Source organism: Corapipo altera, unplaced genomic scaffold (assembly GCF_003945725.1).
Source record: "Corapipo altera isolate COAL_440 unplaced genomic scaffold, ASM394572v1 66, whole genome shotgun sequence".
Classification (NCBI taxonomy): Eukaryota; Metazoa; Chordata; class Aves; order Passeriformes; family Pipridae; genus Corapipo; species Corapipo altera.
Window position 1 is genome coordinate 5,171,546 of NW_020884924.1, and position 21,924 is coordinate 5,193,469.

At 39.5% G+C, this 21,924-nt stretch overlaps 1 protein-coding gene across 1 annotated transcript in view; it reads left to right on the forward strand.

Moving 5' to 3' along the window:
* The first annotated feature begins 16,309 nt into the window (after window positions 1–16,309).
* The window catches only part of CDH20 (cadherin 20), a 119,579-nt gene continuing 113,964 nt past the window's right edge, over window positions 16,310–21,924 (forward strand). Inside the window, exon 1 of the mRNA XM_027657468.1 lies at window positions 16,310–16,605. The gene's annotated coding sequence lies outside the window, so the exon portion shown is untranslated. The remainder of the gene's footprint in view (window positions 16,606–21,924) is intronic.

A 21,924-nucleotide genomic window follows, 5' to 3' on the forward strand; every position in this document is an offset into this window, starting at 1 on the left:
ATATCGGTTTCCCCCTGATGATATTGTGGCAACCACTGTAACTACAAACAAAAGCAGAACTGGATGGGGAATCGAGCTAAACCAAGAGAAAAAGAAAGACTTTTATTGTCCGATAGCCCTGGCAGGATGACTGTTCCCATGGAAAGACTGAACAGCTGGGAGCACTGTTCAGTTGACAATGACGAGGACAACTCCTCAGTCAAGGATGACTTAATTTGTCCTCCTAGTAAGACACATTGCAAACTGCAGAGGTTGAGAGCAGACCTTAGAGAATTCTTATGTTGCTCCTCCTGCCTATTCGTGCAAAAAAAACCCAGAAATCATCAGAGATGTGTTAATTGCAGGAACCTCAAAGCAAAACTAGATAATATTTCCCAAGGGAGGAGCATGCCACCAAACCATGAATAATGTTTACTGCATGGGAATTGGTATACAATAAATTACCCTTGTCTTTTGTATGTTTACATCAGCACATGAAGGCAGTGGATTACAGATAAAATTACTCTGGAAGTGAGATCCAGTGATCATTAAGGAAGGTATAATAATATCCAATTTTTCTGCCTTTTGCATGTCACTTTCTCCCTACAATTTCCTTAGTCTTGTAGGCCCATATGTTATTTGTGAACAGGGAAATATACCTTGGTAAGAGTGCTTGGAAAGCATCCAGTGATGCCTGTAAGATTTAAAAAGAGAAAAAAAAAAAAACAAAAACAAAAGACAATACAACAATGCAAATGCCAAATACATTTTTCTTAGTTGTGCAAAAGGGGAAAGGATATTTTGGAATGCCCATTGAGGATCAAATCCTACAAATTGGCACCTACCTGCAAATTGATCTCTACAAAAGAATGCTACTATTCTAATGCTAAATATGCTGCTTTTTCTTTTAAATGAAAAGGACAGTAACACTTCCAAGGAGCTCTAATTTGCAAAAATTTCTACAAGTGCAGAAGGAAAAAGGCTGATGTATATACTGGTATGATTTATTTTTGTTTGTCACGAGGAAGGGAAAGAAAATATTCCAGTTCCAAAGTTTCTCATTAAAGCCTGTGTATAGCAGATCAGGTAAAGTAGAAATTTTGTGTTGCAGGTGTGACAAACACTGGAGGTTTCAGGGTTTTTATGGAAGGCAAGATCATAAATGGTACAAGCCCCTCAGTCAACCTGGCTGTTTAGCAAGGCAGGAAGACAGGTAGGCAGGAATGAAGATAGGCAGAAAGGAGGGGAAGTGCCCCTGATATCTAGTGATGGGACACATGGGAATGGTTCAAAGCTGTGCCAGGGGAAATTTAGACTGGACATAAGGAAGCATTTCTTTATCAAGGGGGTGGTAAAACACTGGAACGGGCTTCCTGCACAGGTGGTAGATGCCCCAAGCCTGTCAGTGTTGAAGAAGCACTTGGACAATGCCCTTAATAGCATGCTTCAGCTTGGTAAGCACTGAATTGGTGAGGCAATTGGACCAGATGATCATTGCAGGTTCCTTCCAACTGAAATAGTCTAGTCTAAGGGAAGGGAGGGAGAAAGCAAGAAAGGAGGAGGGCAAAGTTAATATCTTACTTTCACTGTGCTGTATCAAGTGAATCGTATAAATTTTCTTCACATTCATATATCTTCACATTGATGCATAATATTTACCTGCCTAGCTCAATTTAATCTGCAGCTTTTAGTATCCTTAATAAACTTTATTATTGCAACAAAAAAACCAACTGCCAATGTCATTGTGATGGCCATGAATTGACATTTCAGCTCAATGAAATGCCGATGTTCAGGAAATCAATCTTAACCTGTAGTTAGGTTAGACTAGTCCTCACTTATTTGAGGCATGAAAGAACTTAAGAAGTGAATAAACACTCGTATTCCTACAGAGTGAACTGAAACATGGTTTTGACGTCTGTACCAGATCTGTTTGCAACTGCAGGAGTGTAAATGCATTAAGGACATTTTTATCTAGTACATTCAGTCTGGCACCTTTTGTCAAAACAGAACTCAAACACTTGTGTCAGCCAAAACAGGTGTTTGGCTATTAACGGAGCTGAAGCAAAAGTTTGCACATTGTGTAGGATGAAAAATAGGCTTAAGGAAAATCCACAGAACACATTCCGTGTATAAATATTTCAGGCCTTTGTGTGCCTTGCAATGTTGCCTGATTCAAGGAAAAAAGGCTTCTGGCAGCTTTCATTCCAATGTCTTCCTCTCTATTTACCTCCAGGGCTAAATGCAGGCAAATGGAGAAGGTTAATACAGTAGGCAGATAGTAGGCATATCTATTACTAGCCAATGTCCTGTCATGTCTCAGTTGGAGTGCAATTTGTTGGATTTCTTTCTTTGGTTCTGAGAACTGCCTGCCCATTATCATCTTCCCCTCCTTTCCCATCAGCAACACCTATCCTGCAGGCTGGCAGGAAAATGTGGTGTCAGGAAAGAAATATCAAAATTCCCAGAAGGTGTCTAGGACCCAGCTCTTTCTTCAGGAATAGCTTTATTTTATATAAAATCTGGCAGAAAGCAAGTGAAAACTAAGTAATTTATTCTGATTTGACAAAATATATAGTATTTCTTGGATATTTTCGATTATCTTAAGATAAAATAACAATTTGTGGTCTACTCATTAGATAACAATCTACTCAGAATAAATGATAATATATCAGCTAGTGCATCCTTTTGACACTATGAAGTCCTTAATCTTCAGTCTTTACGGTTCTCTCATTGCCCCTTCTCTGATTCTTCATACCTTCTCCTGAGTCTTAGTATCAGGAAATAGCTGCAGTAATTCTGTTTCAATTATAGCCAATTGTCAATAATCTGAGTTTCTGATATGTTTCATATAAAATTACTGTCAGACTGGTACATTAAGTCTGTTTTTGTGTACCTTTCCTTTAGGAAAGAAAACAGAAGAGTCATATCTGAAAATTCACAAATTATGCAAGTTGTTCCATGATCATCAAGGCAAATTAAAAGAAAAAAACATCATAACATCATCACTAGTCTGTGTAGGATACTGCTGAATTTGTCAAAATGGGATAAAACCTTGGGGTGCTATCTGAATCATCAACTAAGCTTGGATGCTCACTAGTGCCAATGACTACAAAATATCCCCCCACTAAACACACACACACTCCCCACATACGCTGTATTTCAGCTTCAGACTTCAAGGATATGCTGATCCTTTCTCCTGAGTGTGTCTTTGGCTCCTGTGATCCAGATTAGGTACTTATCAGCTCCCAGCTGGGTTAAAAAAATTCCCTGTACCTAAAACAATGCATCAGCTCCAGCTATAAAAGTCATCTTTCTGCTGCCTACAGAGCCTGATGGCTGTCTAGAAATAGTACAAAATCTCTTTGCTAAGGTAGGTTTTTCTATTATAGTGACATGTAAGGATTGAATGACATCAACTGCAACCTTTATTATTGTAGGTTAATTTAAAGGGGTTGTGTTGAAAGAGCCCCAATTAACAAAACAGCAGTCCAAAACCTTAAAACCAATACTGAGTATACTCTACAGGCTAGAGTAAGGATACATGCGTCTGAGAAGAAATTCACCTCACTCAAATTTGGAGTTATCAGCATTTTAATTCTGTCTCCCTTAGAAAGGGCCTTAGGACATGAATGAGCTCACATCCCTTCCAGTCCTACTGAAGGAAAACTGTTGCATCCACATAGCCATGGCTTGGAAAGAGCATCAACTGGAAAAACTGTTTTCAAGAGACTCCAATGCTTCTAGATATGTGATCAGGTTACAATCAGACCACACAAAAATATGTCAACAGCTTGCTAGATATTTCTCCCCTGTAGCAGACGTCCAAGTCCCAGCTGCATTAGCCAGATGTACTTCCTGCCCTCTGTAGGAAGCTGTTGCATTTGTGACAAAGAAGGCAGGGATCCCAAAGTGCACAGTGCCTCAGCCATCACTGATCACAGTTCTACAGTATTAGTAGAATTCAAAGGGGAAAGCAGATTTGTATTAACATGCCAGACATGGGACAGCTGAGATATGGGTACATTTTTTGCTGCCTTCTGAAGTCTTCTGTCCTAGGCAGTTGCCTGCACTGTGTCTTATGCAGCAACAGCCTTGACAAGAAGTGCAGAACAAAAGGGTCTGGTGTGGCAATGGATTTGCCATATGTAGGATGGAAGAAGTCCTGTCAGAGATGGACTAGTGAAGAAAAAGAAAACCGCTCAAATATTATAGAAACAGAAGGTTTTAATGTGGTTTAAACAGGTTTCAAAATGGCTTTTGCTTTTTTGCAAAGTCATTGCTCCCTTTTCCCGACACCCCCTGTGAGGGACTTGTCTCCCATACAGGAGTGTCCTGGGAAGATGTCCTGAGGTGTTTCTCATTGGCCTTTGTTAACCCCTTCCTATTGGCTGTTTGACTCTTTATCTGATTGGTTTTTCTGTGTGCCCCTGAACTTGTAATTGGTTCCCCTTTGACCCTCCTAAAAGCCTTATAAACCCCTATCCCCACAATAAACTTCCTCTTTCATCCTTCCCTCCCTAGTGGTCTGTGAGCTCCTTACGGGGTTATCAGGCCACATGGCGGGGGCAGGGGGGAAGAGCATTTGCCTTCCAGGTAATGGGCTGGCACCCAGGGCCTGAAGGTCTCCCCCTCCCACTAATCCGTCGTAGTCTGGAAAAGAAACTATAACAATTCTGAACAATTTAGAACTATAAGCCTAGTTGTTTGGTTGTTGGTTTGTGGGGGTTTTTTCTGTGAAGGAGACAGGATCAGGATCTGTATCCTTCTGCACTGAAAAAGTTTATACCTAGAATAAAAGGAATTATATCTTACATTGCAGCCTTTTGTGTATATACTTCTGCTGTCTCTACTGCCTGTTTTTGCTGGTTGTCTTCCACACCACGAGCATTACTGATAGCATATAACCTTGCTAACCTAAGTTGGCAAGGTTAGGCAGTAGGGGTAGGCAGAAGTAGGGTTAGGCAACCCTACTTCTGTATGTGTAATATAGAGCAACTTTAGGTATGTGTAATAAGTCTAACCAGTTTGAGCAACTGCAGAGCTGTGTACATGTGAAGATCAATTTTGTACTGCTGGAACAACACAGCTCCCTCTCAGCCCCCCACTGTGCTACTGTTTTTAGAGCTACACACACTGACAGGGACATATGAACATAAACGCTGTGAAAGCAAAAATTAAGGGGCTATGGGACCTGTGCTGTCTGAACAAATATAAGAGCCCCCAAGTTTCAAATGAAATGGAGTGACACAGTCCTCTAAAAAAATACCATCAGGGAGAGAGAGAAATGTATTAGGATACTTGTAGGTCACTGTTAATTAAAAAAGCATCTGATTATCATTAACATAAATTGTCACTGAAGGAAATGGGGCCTTCGTTGCAGGAGACAAACTGGCTGAGTTAGCTTAAATTGCCTGGAGTACATGTACCATGTGATGGAACCAGTGAAGAAATTGAAAGCAAGTTAAAAATTTGCATGTAGGTAACTGATTCAGAAAACAGTTACGCTGATGTTGAAGCACTGCTTTGTTTAATTGCAATAGAACCAGTATAGGTAAGGTTTGAGCAAAAGCTGTAGGTGTAGGAGCAGTAAATTTACTATAGCTGAAAACAACATCCCTACATTTCCAAAAGCTAACACATGAAAGAAAAACATGTGAAAAATCAGAAACTCTTGATATTTAAGGGTATAATTCAAGAAAATAAAATCCTTTCACCTAGATTAACTTGTATCTCTCCACTTCCCAGACAGTTCTGTGCCAGGCACTACGACAGTTTGATTTATTAATCCTTTCCTACAAACGATTCCACCTAGTTAGACTTTGACTTGGTCTTCTTCTTGCTCCAGAATTCATTCTGCTTTGCACTGGGATTGCCAGTGGCTATACCAAGAATAACCCTGTGACTGACACAGCCTTGGAAAATTGTATCTGAAACTCCGCATTTTGAAGAGGTTTAGGAGTGAAAATGTCTTTTGTGCTGTTTCCTTATGGTGTGGAAGAAAGACGCTTGGAAAATCATCTGAGAGAAGGAAAAATACTAAATCAAGCAAGCAGAGTTGTAATGCTACTCAGATCTTTAGTTTCTGTAGTGTGCTTGATATTTACAATGCTGTACAACTGGAGGTGAGCTATCTTGGTATGAAACTTTTGAATAATTTTGAATTTGCTTTTACTATGTCTACAGGCAGTTTAGGAGCTGGAGTTTTGGGGTTACTTTACTAAATTACCTTATTAAGTAATGTTATTTGGTACTCTGCATTTTCTTACAGTCTCTTCATTTTATCTAGTGTTATAGTTGCTACCCAACTTAGCAACTAGCAGACTAGTGAAGTTTGCCTTCAGAGTACAAAGCACTGGAGGGTAGCACAGCAAAAACTGTAGTTTAAAAGTACTTGTCTCAAGCAATGTAATTCAGTGACCACAAAATCAGTTTATACCATCAGCAAACAAAAATAGCTACCAAGACATATACATACACAGATATATGAGATAAGGACTAAGATAATATGTTATGTATAATATCATTTGCAGTTAATAAAGTTGAGAAATCAAACTCATTCTCTTGATTTTATTGGAGCAAAAAGGATTTACATGAACCACACATTTGCCCCATCTCCCACAAGTATAGTTATCAGGGTATCATATCCCTTTTGTAAAGCAGTGTATTTAGAGATCAGTTCCTGTGGAAAGTGCTGTATCATTAAACAATAACTAAATCATTTACATTATGATAAATTAATAGCTGGTAGAGTTTAGTAAAGAGTGATATCTCTTCTACAGATACTTTAAAAATGAATGCCTTATTTTAAGGGCATTTTTTAATCTTCTAATTTTCTTTCTCAACAGTCTTTCATTTTCAAATAAACACAAGTCTTACCTTCAAATGTGCAGGGCTGTTTTGGACTGGAGACTGTTTCAGCATTTCTGAAACCATTTGAAAATATCCAGATCTATCTCCTCTATATTGTTGCTAAAAATGTCTGCTGAATTTGAAAGTAGGTTGAGCTCTCTAGAAACTCTTTCCTCTTTATGATTTTTCACCTAGACTTTGACTATGACAACCAGTAAGATGCTTCCTGAAAATGTTCTCCTTCCTCCTCTTAGATTTATCTCTAGGAGGTACCCTTCCTCTGCAGAAGGTGACTGGGTAAACTCTCTTCAGCTCTTGGACCCGAAGGGGCTGTTAAGGGTGAAACCCTCTGTGCCATTATCAGTTTATCATCGTTTGTTTACCTTAAAACTCTAAACTTGGAGTCCATGGTAGAGAGGTAGCCAGACATATAAACTGAAATTGTTGTTCCCAGTAAACAGACCACAGCTGGAATTATGGCCTAGGACATAATGTTTCTGACAGAATGAACCTTGTTTTGGGCAGGGTCCTAAAAAAAGCACACAAGGTAAAACTTTATTGACCAAGAGTTGCTATTTTGAACCCTTTGGACATTAAATGCATGCTTCCCATATTAAAAATTTTACTTCAAAGGGAAAAACATTCTGAGATGTTAATGCTCCTGTGTCTGAGCATTGTGACTTGTCTTTAAAGGAACTTGCTTTTCAAACAGTTCTTTACTCACCTAGAAAACTCAGACCCTTCCAAGGTATACCAAAACTATAAAACTAGTCCATCTCTGGATTTAAAGGAGGGCATTTTTTATTTTTCACTTCCCAATGTCTTGATCCCGGAGTTAAAGAAAAAAAACCTGTTCTGTTTCTGTTGCTGATATTCAATGATACTAAAATATGTGTGTACAAAAAAGGCTCAATTGTGTACAAGTTCTTTGGGGAAAATGTTTGTTGACATCAACAAGATTTTTTGCTTGAGTAAGGTCCATAGGATTTAGTCTGATGGGTGACTCAAGGTTTTCTGCCTGAATTGTGCTGTGATGACAGCTACAGTGACAGTAGTAGCAGATCAGATTTTTTTTTTTTTAATACCTGTAAACCCAGCTCACACACAAGTATTCTGGAAAGCCCACTTCTTAACCTGGGCAGGTACATTTACATATTCAAAACAAAGTTTTACTTGCCTTTAAGGATGTAAATTAGCCTCTTATGTGTCTGCTTGAGCACGCATGCCTCAGAATTAACTAACGTGCCCTGAACGCAGATTTTTACTATATTCCAGAGAAAGGAATGTCTTCAAAGGAAAATAAAGAAGATACATTTTTGTTGACTCTGCTCTTACTCTATCTATTCCAGGAAAACTGAGGACATATTTCATTTATGAATAGCTACTTCAACCAGTTAAGCAATCAAGTTAGAGTCCCCTCAACAGTAACATACTGCCTTTGTCATTTTTCATATATTTCTATATTTCATGTACTGCACTGATATGAAGCTTTTCTTGGAGAGCTTGCTTTTGAATCACTAAATAGTTGAACAGACTGTCACTAGAAAATGCTTTAGAACTTTTATGAGCATACTTTTATTGTAAATATTAATTTACAGTGTAGCTATTTCAGTAACAGAGCTTAAGAAACAGTGCCATTATGATTTTTAGCTAAAATCATCTGTATTTTCTGGGATTTATTTAGTAAAATGCTCAGTCGCAGATGGTAAATTTTAGTCAGAATTAATAAACATATAAGTATGTTGATCTGCAGTATTATTTTATCTCGTTTACCTTTTCTGTGTAAGGAAAAATCTTTGAAAACCTTAAGCTTTATCACTGTCTTTTAGAAAACATAATTACAATACAAAATTAGTTCTCTTTTGCTCTGTCTGTTGGAATTTCGTGCATTTCCAGCTAACAGGCAAGTTAGTGTTTTCCTGCTTAACTTGTCCCCCTCCTTGAAGACAGGAATAGCATGCCAGATGACCATAAAAGTTACTGTGGTGAAATACAATGCCCCAGTCCTGAGTCACAGCTCTGGTCTGTCTTTGAGCTCTACCTATGCCAACTAAAACTGTGCCCCAGCATGGTGTGCTTCAAACGATTGCCTAAATTTTGCTTAAAGGGACACACAGGTCTGTTCATGGGGGCACCCCAACCCTGCAGCCCTGCAGATGACAGCTCTGCCTCTCTCTGTGCCATACCCATGCCTGAGTTAAGAGGGTCCAGTGCCCCATTCAGAGGGGTGAGCTTGAGGCCCAAGGCCCAAGGCAATAACTAACGCCTTTGTCTTTCTTCACTGTAAGTTTCCCCTTTTCATTAGGCTTGAGATGTCGTAACTAAAATTTATTAGCCTGAGCTGGACTGATGAGATTTACAGTGATATATAAAAGAAATGTCGAGTTGGAGAAAATGGATGAAAAATTGAAATGATAAAGTTGTATTGGTAGCTTGTTGAGGTAATTGAAAAGCCTTGTTATGTTGTATTGTGATGTGTTCAAATAAAACATAGGTGCAATTTGTCTAGATCATGCCTGTAGCACACTACAAAACAGATTCCTCTCTTCTAGACTCAAGGAAGTGTTCAATTTTTGCCTATCAGTGGGAATTGTGAAGGGATGAGGTGAGACTAAAACTTCTCTTTATTGATGTAGTTGACAGTCTGGCATTTTTTTCCACCACATTGTTTGCAGGAGATCAGTGAGTATTCGTCAAAGCACCCAGGGTCATTTCTGCAGAGAAGTCCAAAACACCCATTTTTGTCCCACAGCAATTTCCTAGACTCTGTTCCCTGCACAGAGAAAACTGACCTGCTCTGGTGCAGAGTTTTGCCCTCAGAGCCACAACTGAGGCTCCAGAGGCACAGAGGGATGTCTGCACTCCTCACCGACCTGTATCCACACTGTGAGACCATTCGCCCTCAGGTGGATAGGACTTGCAGGTGACTCTGCTCAATAGATCCTGGAATTCTTTGCCTCTAATTGTCAACAGAACAAAAGTCCAGAAGCAACACACATCAAAAACACAGAAGGAGCACAGTTAATGAGATCCTTCTAAACTGCAATGAAATTACTTAAAGTTATTAAGTAGATTTTAAGATGAAAAAGATACTATGTTTCTCTAAAAATGAGTTGGGTTTCTGAAGCTCAAGGTAAGCACCCATTGAAAATCCTAAATATTACCCTTTATTGTATCTTTCATTTATTCCCTATTTAGTCCTAAGTCACTCAGAAGACTCCAAGCCATACCCAGCAACAGGATGATCTCAAGGAAATATAAAGATGGCAAATCACCTGTTACCTCTGGAAGTAAGACACAGGAGACACAGGGTGTATCTACTGCAAGTCCAGAGGTAGTTTGCTTTCTAGCAGACTACTAGCACAGCCACCCTGTGGCTGAAAAATTCTTTCCATTAACTTTTTCAACACGTGTAGGCTGCAATTTCATTAGTTCAGGTGGTCAGGAGAAGATTTTGTCTAAATGTATTCCCTGTACAGGAGTGAAAACCTGTCAGACACTATTAATAATGCAGAGGAGTAACCAGGTTCTCAGATAGGTATTTTTTAATTACATAAGTAGCAGCACTGTAGCATTCACAGTGATCTAAGATTGTAACAGAAGCTAAGTTTGCAAGAAGTAACATCTTTTATGAAGCCAGTTTGAGTATCTAGGGAAAAAAAACAGACTGCATTTTACTCAGTGAAGGGCTTGTGTGCCTGATCCATCTTTTCACTCTAATCTGTTGGTCTAATAAAAATATTACCTGTGTCTACAAACCTTGCCTTGCAAATATATGTGACTTGAATCAATAAATAGATATTCTTTGCACAATCGATAATCATAGGACAATACAGTGACAGAGAGTTTGTTGGTAGTGGCATGTAAGCTGCACACAAGATCTTTTTAAATTTAACCATATTAAATGTATTTTGAAAAATACTTCCTATTTGAAGAAAAAAAAAGAGTACTTTTATTCTTATGAATGGAACCTGTAATGTGCTTGTGGAGTGGAATTCGTCTTTCTCTGTCAATGTACTATCTTTTTCTCCATAATGCCCTTCATTCTCTGCTTTGTGCTAAGGATATGTATTGACTTTGCAGAATTGATGTAGCAAGCTGTAAATTATGTATTCAAAGAAAAAATCCCTGCCCTGTTCCCATAGAGAGAATATGAACAGTGCTGGGCAATCAGAGTTATGCTGCATTTGTATTGTGACATTCAGTGCAAGCACGAAAAGCAGCCCAAGCACAGACGTCACGGACATAAGTTCTGACAATAGAAGCCTGTTTCTTTTAATATTCATACAGAGACATCTGAAGCGGTTTTCCTTCTTCACTTTATTTCTTTTCTACTAGCCCTTGTCATCATGCACAGGGACAAGACAATCCTTTGTTACTTACTGTTCTCTCACTGCAGACAAGGGTGTAACTAGTAATTTGACAATTGCTGGTTTATCAACCAGTTTACTGTGATTTGTCCACAGTAAACACATCATATCCTGTGGTACAGGTAGCACAGCAAACAATTAACTCCTTTTGCCTAACTGGTGCAATTAGACACATTCAGAATTGTTTTACTAAATGGCTGGAAGAGCAGAAAATCTGCTATTCAGCATTCCATTAGAAATGTTGTGGGAGAAAAATTGTTAATAGTTGTAGATTTGTAATAATACAGTTGAGTATATTTTGCATTTGGAAATTCCACATGCCATATGATAAAAATAAGCAAACTGAAATGGTGCAGTCAGGGAGAGGTCAGGACAAGGCCAAGGTGACAAGGCACTTCCTTGGCTGCTCCCTCTGAAACTTTTAGCCATGCAAGCCTTCTGGTGTCCTCCATGTGGGGTGAAATTTTCAGATGTGAATAGGATTCCATGAACTTTCTTGCTGCTATATTGAAACCAAATCAGATTTCAATCTAAACTAATAAAGTCCAGAGTTACCCTTGGGATTCCCTGGCACTACTGACAAGTTTTAAAGCCTCAGTGTGAAGGAAAAGCTGATGCCTCTGTCAGCAGTAGAAAAGATAGTGTTTTCCTCGGTGACTCCAGATGACAAATTACTCTCCTGAAGATACTGATGGAGTAGACCATGATCATGATCTTTTTAGCAGAAATAAAAGTCCATGTTCAATTTATTGTCTTCCTTATGAACAGTCATTGAGAAAAAAGATGCTGATTCCTACAGACCTTCCAAGAAACAAAAGACTAAAACAAGACTAAAATGATAAACTGATAAATATATTTAAGAAGAAGGGGAAGAGACAAACAAAGGCTTTATTTTAAAGAGCAGGAGGTTGATCAAAACAAGGCTATGCTTACAGATGGCTACTACATTTGAATATATGCTTGAATAAGGTTTTACCTAATTAATATAGAAGAAAAGTGACTAAGAAGAAAGCCCTCTCACATTGGTCTTCCCCTACCCTACATAAACAGTGCAGAAGATAAATCTCCGTATTAAGTGAACTAAGGCAAAACAGTGAAAGAAGTAGAGCAAGGAGAGAGGAAATCCCTCTTTTCTGAAAACTTTACAAAGTTTTTCTGACAGTGATAAGCTCAGGTAATGCCTTGAGAAGGATTAAAATCAGGCTCTAGTCTTGAGCAAGGCCTGGGGACCCATCACTGGTTACTTTGAAGAAAAGATGAGTGAAGGCCAAAAGAAAGGCATGTGATGGAGAAGTTTGTGTCTTGGAGCCTGCTGAATGACAGGTTCCAAGGTACATCTGTATACCTGTGACAGAACAGGTATAGCCATATACACATGTCTTTGTATGGTGTGCTGTTGTCATTTTAAGTTCTCCACTGGATTTTTTTGTGCACACACACTGTTTAAACAGACTGTACAGCATTCAGGAGTTTCACCATTGTAGCACATGACATTTTGGGCTTTCTCAGATACAAGTAGAGCTGGTACTCTTCTGTGTGGACACAACAACTTGAAAGCTATTCCTATTACTGGTTTAGTGACATTTTACAAAGATGGATGTTATTTTATGACCAGACGTATTCCTTTCACCACTCTTGTTAAATATTCATTGCCTTGCTGTGTCACTTCTTCAACAATGTGCAGTTTTGTTTTATTGCTTTGGAAACTTGGAAACTTACTGCTTTTGGATGATGGTCTCATTTTATCATTTGGGATATGGAATTCTTTTTAATTAATATGCAGTTCTTCTCTTTCTCGAATAGAGTCTTAACAATTGTTGCCTTTTGAAAAGCTGTGATTTATTGTACAGTAAAAACCAATAGAGTTTAGGTCGTGACTAACTATAAAAGCAAATCAGTGCTTAAATGAACACCCAGTATTTGAAAAAGCCATATAGGTGCTACAAAAAATACATCATATCTATTCCTCCAATATTTTCTGGTGCAAATATCCCATTCTAGTATTTGTAAAAGTGAGTGTTTCCTGTTAGTTGCCTCTAAAGTGATTCCACAACACAGTCCATATCTGCAAAAATCCAAAAACTTTCTGTTTGTCAGAAGAATAATAAACAAAACTGGATAAAGTGAGGAAGAGGTATAAGATAGAAACATGAGAGCTGTTGTATGACATGCAATGACAGCATAAAAGTAGCAAATAGTTCTTTCTGAGCTTTCTCCTCTCCTGTTCCTTCACCTCTGTCATTTAGGTAACTTATTACTCATTTCTTGTTTCAGTTCTGAAAGACAGAAGACTATATGAACACATAAGCAATATCCATATATAATGCTTTGTCTTCCAAGTCTTCCTTGTAGGAGAACAGTATAAATATCTTGCAGCATACAAAAATCTCTTGTTCAAACAGTGATAGCAAAGTGCTTCTTTCATCTCTTGGAAAGCCTCTAAATTTTAAAACTACTCAGCATGCTGCATTCATTAGTATTGTTTTACTCTGTTTGCATGGTTTTAGAATTATGTATGGTAGGTGGTAGGGAGAACATCAAGTACTGGAGAGGAAAGATTAACTTTTTCATGTAAAGGACATTTAATCACAACTGTGCCTAATAAAATGCTCTAGATTCAAGAATTGATTTTTATGGTTCATGTAAGGTTTGAGAGTTAGGTTCAGTTTCTTTAATTTAAAATTCTAATTTTATTTTATGGTTTTGAGGAAGGAGGTGAGATACTTCATCCACCTGTTCTTTATGTGAACTATGCATGTGAATGTTTGAAACCTTGTCTCGTTTTTCCTGAAAATGCTTGGTGGTTGAAAACATGTAATGCTGAGATGGGTGAGTTGATGGGTACACTCTTTGCAATGTACTCTCCACTCTGATTTCAGAGGCTCAGGGGAGCACTCACCAGATAGTGTGATTCAGCCGTGTATCGGGGAGGGGAGCATGAAACAGTGATAATGTAAGTTTATCTTATTTTACTGTATATCACAGTAACAGGTCTTAGAAAAGATAAGTCACAGGCACATTAGTGAAACGTGTCCCTGTGAAGGAAGACAACCCATGAGGTAGAATTTAGAGTATGTAGCTAAATCTGCTTTAGTAAACACAATGTTTGGATAACCCATTTGGCTATATATGTGAAACTGAGGTGTTCATGAATTAAATGCATGGATTTTTTCCTGGTGCTTACTCTGTATATCATAGAATTCTCTTGGGTTTTCTGTATCATATGTGAGTGTTGCACTGTATACTATATATTGATCCTAAATTATAAACTTAAACAATAGATAGTATGTGCATTTTATTTTCATGGTGCTGTGGTCCACACAATAATCAAAGAACATCCACTGCAGTTGTTATTCCATTAAAGCTGTCATACATATTTTATTCTGATATTTTTCCCCTCACTGCAGTCCAACTTGGGGGTAAAAACAAACTCACAGACTACACTCAAACACAAACTTTTCAAGTGGCATCAGTTTAACCTTCAAGATTATAATCAGACTTATTCTGAGTATCCTATATTAAAACAGAGAAGTGGAGATATGTGCGTATACTACAGGAAGCAAGTGCATTGATTCAGTAACCAGCTCGATTCTAGGAAGAGGTCTTTGCTCTTGCAATCAGACTCCCAGCAGCAACGGTGTATTGATAACTTTCTAGGAGATTATTACAGGTATTCTGCCCTACTATTAGGGAGAAGTGGTATTGAGGGGCATGTTTTGCGTTATCACTATCAGAAGTGTGTCAAGTCTCTGAGGCTGACCAGGGATGCTGATGAAGGCCATTTCTGCCTCCTCAGACTGTTACACTAAAAATGCTCAATCAGCTACAGGAGCCCAAAGATGAACACAGAGGAAACTGTGAGAGCATGGTAAGGCTTCCAACACATTTTTCATAGCTGTAATTCATCATGTGTTTTGGGCATTTTGCCAGCATACAAACTTCCAACAACTTCTCTCCAGAGATCTGACTGCCCTTTTTCTTTTATAATGCTGAAGTGACTATGTTACGATCAATATGAGAAATGCAAGGCCAGAAAACTAGCCAGTGAGACCTTAGTTCTGCAAATAATCATTTGTGTAAATCTGAAGAAAAAAAAACTAACAAAAAAGTCCAAACCAAATCTTGACTTCTAATCTGAATCTTCATCTCAAGATCTAATTGTTGAGGGACTGGCAGTGTCCCAGTTAATCAATAATGGGATTTAGACTCTCCTACTGCCAGTCACTGGGTTGGCCACAGACTGCTGGGGCACAGCTCTACTCTGAGCTTAGTGAAGTTGCTTGAGATTTACCAATTTAACTGAGATGGGGAATGGGCTCTGTGCTAGCAGCGAAATGCAGTTATTGCTACAGGGAGCTATTAGAGAGGTAATAATCTTCTCACACCCAAGTGGACAAGTTTCCCTATCTTTTTCACACATGCACATCATCAAAGTTGGTACAAGTTTGCTGCCTTCCCAGTCTGTGCAGAAAGATGAAGGCTAGTGCAGGGACGGTATAAGAAGTACCTGCCCTCCCGGTTGCTTCAGGTCAAGATTCAGAGACCTGGTAGGCAGAAAGGATGCCTTGTGCTGCCGCTGCCTTCACTGCTGTTGTTCTGTGGATGGGGAATATTTCAACAAGCCTGGTAGCTTTTATGAACACTAAAATGATCTTTAGAAGTGGATGTAAAACCCCTTTATAGTTTGGTTGTTTTTCCAAAGTCAAATCCTTCAGGAAACTGTACTGTTTGGCCTCGTAGAAGTAGCTCTGACATTAGTCTCAGGATGTTTATTAACTAAAATCGAGCCTGCTAAAGAAATTCAGCTTTCATCTCCATACCCTTTTTTCTTAAATAAAGGAATACTTGGTCCCTCTGGTGTGACTTTTGGTCTACCTCAGCAACCCATTCTCTGGCAGCCCGTCTGATGATCCTCTCCAGATGTAACCAGCCCCACAGAAGGGAGACACGGGGCTGCTCTTCCACAGCCGGGGAGCTGCGTGGGACCCTGGGGCAACAGCTGGGGAGGGGGGGTTCCCCGGGAAGGAGGGCGGGAGGGGGGGCGGCGCAGGAGGGCGCAGCTCCCCGGCACCAATCGCCTCTCGCAAGTCCCCGCAGTAGCGTCGGACCTGCCGCGATATCCACGGGCAGCCGAGCCAGGGGCAGAGGCGGCCACTGCCGGCGAGGACAGCTCCGGGGAGCGGAGTGGCCTCGGGGCTCCCTCCTCCTCCTCCTTCTCCTCCTCCTCTACCGCGCAGCCCCGCGCAGCCCCCCCAGCCCAGCCTCCCTCCGCAGCCAGAGGCAGGAGCGAGCGGCAGCTCCCTCCGCGGCAGCGGAACAGGGGGCGCGGTGATGTGAGGAGCGCACCCGGCGGAGAAGGGAAGTCCCGTCGCCAGGAAGGCAGCCGGGAGCTCCTCCACGCTGCAAGGTAACCGGACCTCTCCCTCGCGGACTTTTCCTTCTGGTTTTGTTTTTTTTTGTTGGGTTTTTTTTTTTTCATTTTCCTCTCTTTCCCCTCCCCTTTTTCTTTTTTCTTTATTTTTGTTTCTTTTATTTCTTTCTTCTTTTTCCCCATTCCTTTTCTCTTTTTTTTTTTTATTTCTTTCTTCTCCTTTACTTTTTCTTCTTTTTCTTCTTCTTCTTCTTCTTCTTTTTCTTCTTTTTCTTCTTTTTCTTCTTTTTCTTCTTTTGAGGGTTTTGGATTTTCTTTTTTTTATTATTATTTTAGTTGTTCCTTTTATTATATTTTTCTCCTTTCCCCGACTCCCTAGCTGTCCAACCACAGTCAGAGGGCGAGGAGGAGGCGGTAGGGAACGGAGCGAGCCCACACCGGGTCGCTCTGGAGTTTGCCTGGGACAGTCTTCCCCCGCTGTCTGCAGATGCACTGCCAGGCGGGTAGAGCCGGGCAGGGCCGGGCAGAGAAGGGCACGGAGCGTCTCGGCGGCGCGGCTGCCCGTCGGGAACCGGGAGCAGGTCGGAGAGACAGAGAGGGGGCAGAAGCAGACGCCAGGGGCACGGAGCAGCTCCCTCCAACTTTCCTGGGGCGGAGAAGCCGGGGAGCAGCCTCGGGGATTTCCGCAGAACGAGAAAACCCTATGGAAAAAGCTGGGCATGTGTGGATGCTATGCAGCAGAAGATAGAAACTGTCCCCCCCGCCCCCTCGCCGTGGTTCCCGAGGAAGAAGCGGCCCCCCCACTCCGGGGGGTGTCCAGGGGCTCCGGGGCTCGGCGGGCGCTGCGGGAGTGGCGCGGAGGGGTGCGGGGTAAATGGTACATGTTAAAAGATACGGAAGGAAGAGACCCAGTGGTTGGGACATAAATCAGGCAGAATATATGGGGAGTTGATGAGAATAGGTCTTTTCACCCTTAAAAAAAAAATAGCTACTTTGGAAGAAAAAGAGGAGGCTGATTATTGGCATCCAGCTCTGAAACCCAGGCAGCTGATGCTGAAGGGAGCCAAAGGGAGCAGTTCTTCTTGGTTTAAAAACAGCAAGACAGTCTCTGCCAAAGATTGCTGTAAACACTGAATAAAGATTTCATTGTGGCATGGTGTGACTGGAATAATTAGGCAGTTAATTGTTCATTCTGATCTTAAAGTGCAGTAATCAGTCGTGCACAGTAGGAAAAATACGGGGGAAAGGGAGGAAGAATAGCAATAGGAAAATGATCGGAAAATGTATCACTTTTTCCTATTCTGCAGGTTTTTGGGGTTTTTTTTAATGTGGGTTGCTTTTGTGTGTGTGTGTGAGAGAGAGAGACTGGGAGCACGTGGGTCCCGGTATATTTAGATAGACAACACCTTTGTAAAGCTGGGGTGTAACTGTGCTTTTGCTGCCACTGTGTCAACATCATTTTGGGCTGGACCAAATCAAGTTATGAGACTTAAAGAAATCCTATTTTATGGAAATGAAATCTGAAGATGCCTGGAGAATGAACATTTTAACTAGATTGACTAATACCAATTAATGCATTTTACTTATGTGTGCACTTTATTGCCAGCTCAGCAGGGATGAAAGCTAATGGTGCCAGCTTTTGTGCTGCTCTAAGACATTTCTCAAGCAGGCACACAAGGCTTTAATGGTAAACTGTTTTGAGTTCTTAACACTGTGATTGTGTTCTCGTTCCACTCAAGTTTCTTGCAGCACTGACTCTTGTGGCAATCTAATGAAATGATCTCTTGTTATGCTGTGTTAGCTATTCCCTGTGACACAGCAGGAAGTTACAACCTGTGTGTGTTTGTACTGGAGGTGGTGATAAGTTGTTGAGCAAGATGCACTTACAAGTGATAGAATATGACTTTCTGATATTAACTGGAAGATGGCACCCTAGGCAAAAAATGTGTTGCTTTCCTATATAGCATGTTTTTTCCATACATATATATATATATGTATACACACACATACATTCTTGCTAAAGAAGAATTATTGTGAATTAACTCTCAAAAGGGATAGAAAGATGTTATGTTTAAAAATAAAATAAAAAAAAACTTTAAAAGCAGTCCATAGTCATTTAAGCAAAGTAAAAAAATTGCTCATAGTCAAATTGTAAAGGAAAAGACTCATCCTTTGTATAACTTCCTTGACTTTAGAATAGGTATGTGAAAGACTTATTTGGCTGGGAGACAGCTATGTAGCCTGCCCATTCATCATAAATATATAAATAAACATACTGGAATTGGGCAAGATTTTAAAATTAATTCAGTTAAGTATAATTTCTATCACTGCACATGCAGAAATCTAGGAGCTACCCATCACAGAAAAAAAAGGCGGGGAGGTTTTATTTGACTCTGAAAAGCAAAGCAACTTGTATTTTGTTGAAGCTGCATTTGTTGAAGGTTTTGACCTGCATTTTCTGAGATTTCTGTGGAAAAACAAGAGAAAACATGAAGCATGTTGTCCCTCTAACATTCCACAACTAATATAAAACACTGCTGTCTTTGCTGATGTCATAGAGTTTAGAAGAGCAAGGACAGAATGATAGCTCCAGAATTTTGTCAAAAGTGGTGGTAAAAACATCTCTTAACAACTGGGCATGAAAGGGCCAATGGTAAGATTCACTTTACAAGCATTTTTATTAAGCTGTAGAATGTGCTTTCCCCTACTACAGTGATACTCAGTATTCTGTCTGTGAAGAGTATTCCTGATTTAATAGCAAGCTGTATTGAAAGAATGTCTTCAAGACATTTACTTACTGGTACAGTCTATTGAGGGATGTTGGTAACTTTACTTGCACCAGTGTACTCTGAGAAACCTAAGAATGTTCTACTCTTCTTACAGAAATCCAAAAAGTGTAGTGACAAATGATCATGTAAGATACTCTGCTCAGGTTTCTGCTTGCAATGTTCTATCAGGGAATGTTTCTAAACATTTGCATAGTGTACCCCTTGCACAAATGCCATGTTAAACTGTAAAATAATTTGAAGAGCAATAAAAAGATTTTGATAGGAGTCTGAAGTGCAAGTGGCTCCTCATTTCTAATAAATGGATTGAATGGTAATAAAATGGATTGAAAACACACTTTGGTCATCACAGTAAGTTAGGTAAGAGGACATTCTTGCATTGTTATAACATGTTTTGCAAAATACACAGAGGATTATACACTTTTATTCAAGGCAAATATATTCCATCAAATTGTAGTTAAATCCCGGATACTGTCTTATACCTAAAAGTTGTTTGAAATGCATAGTACATCTTCATAATAAAATTGCATTGTCACAGATACAATTGTTATTCATAACAAGTAGTCACACAAACAGATTCCATTCCTTTAAGTATTGAGTCTCAGTCAGGCCAATTATGACTAAATTACTGCATGTTCTCTGCTGTATCAACTAATTAAAGGGTAATTAATAAAATGATAATTTCATTCCATGGCAATGTCTACATCTGGTTGTCATAGCAGAGATTGTTTGACATATGGTTAAATGGTCAGATACTATGTTGTATGAATGCAGCATTTGCACAGAACACCTGGCAAGCCAGAGGAATTTTAACCCTTAAGACATGAATTTCAAGAATCTGTGTCAATGTGTTATTAGACTGGTTTGCTTATTCTCTCCTCCTTCTTCTTACACCTTTAAGAAAATTTAGTTCTCCAAGTTAATTTAAGTAACTCTCTTGGGATGCTGGAAGAGTGGGTAGATGACTTGAGATATTAGATTGGAAATGAAAGATAAAATAGTACTGACTTGTCTGTGGAAAATAAAATAGGTGTTTCTAAATTAACTTCTGAGAAGGCGCACTCCATTTGTTCTTGTATTACTGGAAGCTTCCCCTTCAAGAAAAATCAGGCTGAAATTAGCATGGCGACAAAATTATCTTTTTTTTCCTAGATACAGTTGCATGCCAGGAGTAAGACTGAGATTGTGGTCACAATAACATGTGAAAATCTGCATTGCAGCCTTTCCTCACTGTACGTGTCACATGTAGATAAAACAAAACTTATCTTCTCAAGGACAGTAACCATAGAATTCACACATGCTGAAGAAATGAAACAATATTCTATAAAGTCAACAGATTATATGAATAAACAATTCTCCTGTAGGTAGCTGATGTACAAAATAACATAGACATACTCTGAAGTATCAGTGGTTGAAATTTTCAGGACAGTCCATACATAAGTTTTTATACATAGCTTAAAGGAATATACCTTAAACCTCATTGCCTTGAAAAATTTCAATCTGTGTTGTTTCAAAGTACAAAATAGATTGTATTTCTGCCCTTTAATCTTAAACTCTAAGTAGTGATACTTTAACATGAGTTAAATGACAGTTTCTTATCTATACTGAGTCAAGATGAATCCCTCATAAAACTAAGAAAAAGAAATGAAGTAACAGGCACAATGTTGTCCTTCTCTTTGGGATAAAAAATGCTTAAAAAGAGGAAAATAGCTAGAGCTTTTTCACAAACAGAGCAAAGTAAAAAGGATGTAGTAAACTGCAGGAAGACATGAAAGTCTGTCTTTTCCCATGAAAACGACCCTCAATGAACAGTTTCCCCAGTGAATAGTCAGGGTTGCTCATCACCTCGCGTGGTCAGGTGCAGAGCGTGGCTGGTGGTGGTTATAAAGCGCTGTTTGTCCATCTCTCTGAGAGCCTGACTCCTGCTTCTTGAGAATTTCCAAGCACATGGGTCCATCTCATTTTCATTCTACTCATGTAGCTCATTAACACCTGGAAAATCTTTTATAGCATTTAACTACATCAGATGCACTGTCCGGCACATGTTTTCTTAATAGGGCTTTCACTGTGGTATTGTCAAAGAGCCCTTATGTCACAGCTGGGAACATGAATCTGTCATGTCAGTACTGTACCTTGGTTTAGACAGTAATAGTGTATGAGTGTGTTTTATGGAGTAGCCGAACATGCCCATATACTGTGTTAGCAGGGAAGAATGTGGAGCTTGTTCTCCTAAATAAAGATTCAGGCTGGTGCTAGTAGAGTACTTTGTACCGTTTAAACACTGCTGCCTCTAAGGCATTGCACTTACAGAAAGGGAAGTTTGAGGCAAGCAAGACACGTCTTAGTATTTTAGTGGTGCGATGCTCCTAGTTAACGATATGTCATCATTTACATTTCAGTAGGAAAAAAATTGCCAGAGGTTTATAACTCAACAGAAACAACCAGGAGCTGATATGAAAGTCCTTACCCTGGGAATATTTGTTTTTAAAACAAGTTTGATTAAATATATTTGGCAATATAAGGAGAAGGGGAAGAGAAGTAAATGTTTTCTAATTCCATATGGTTTTTG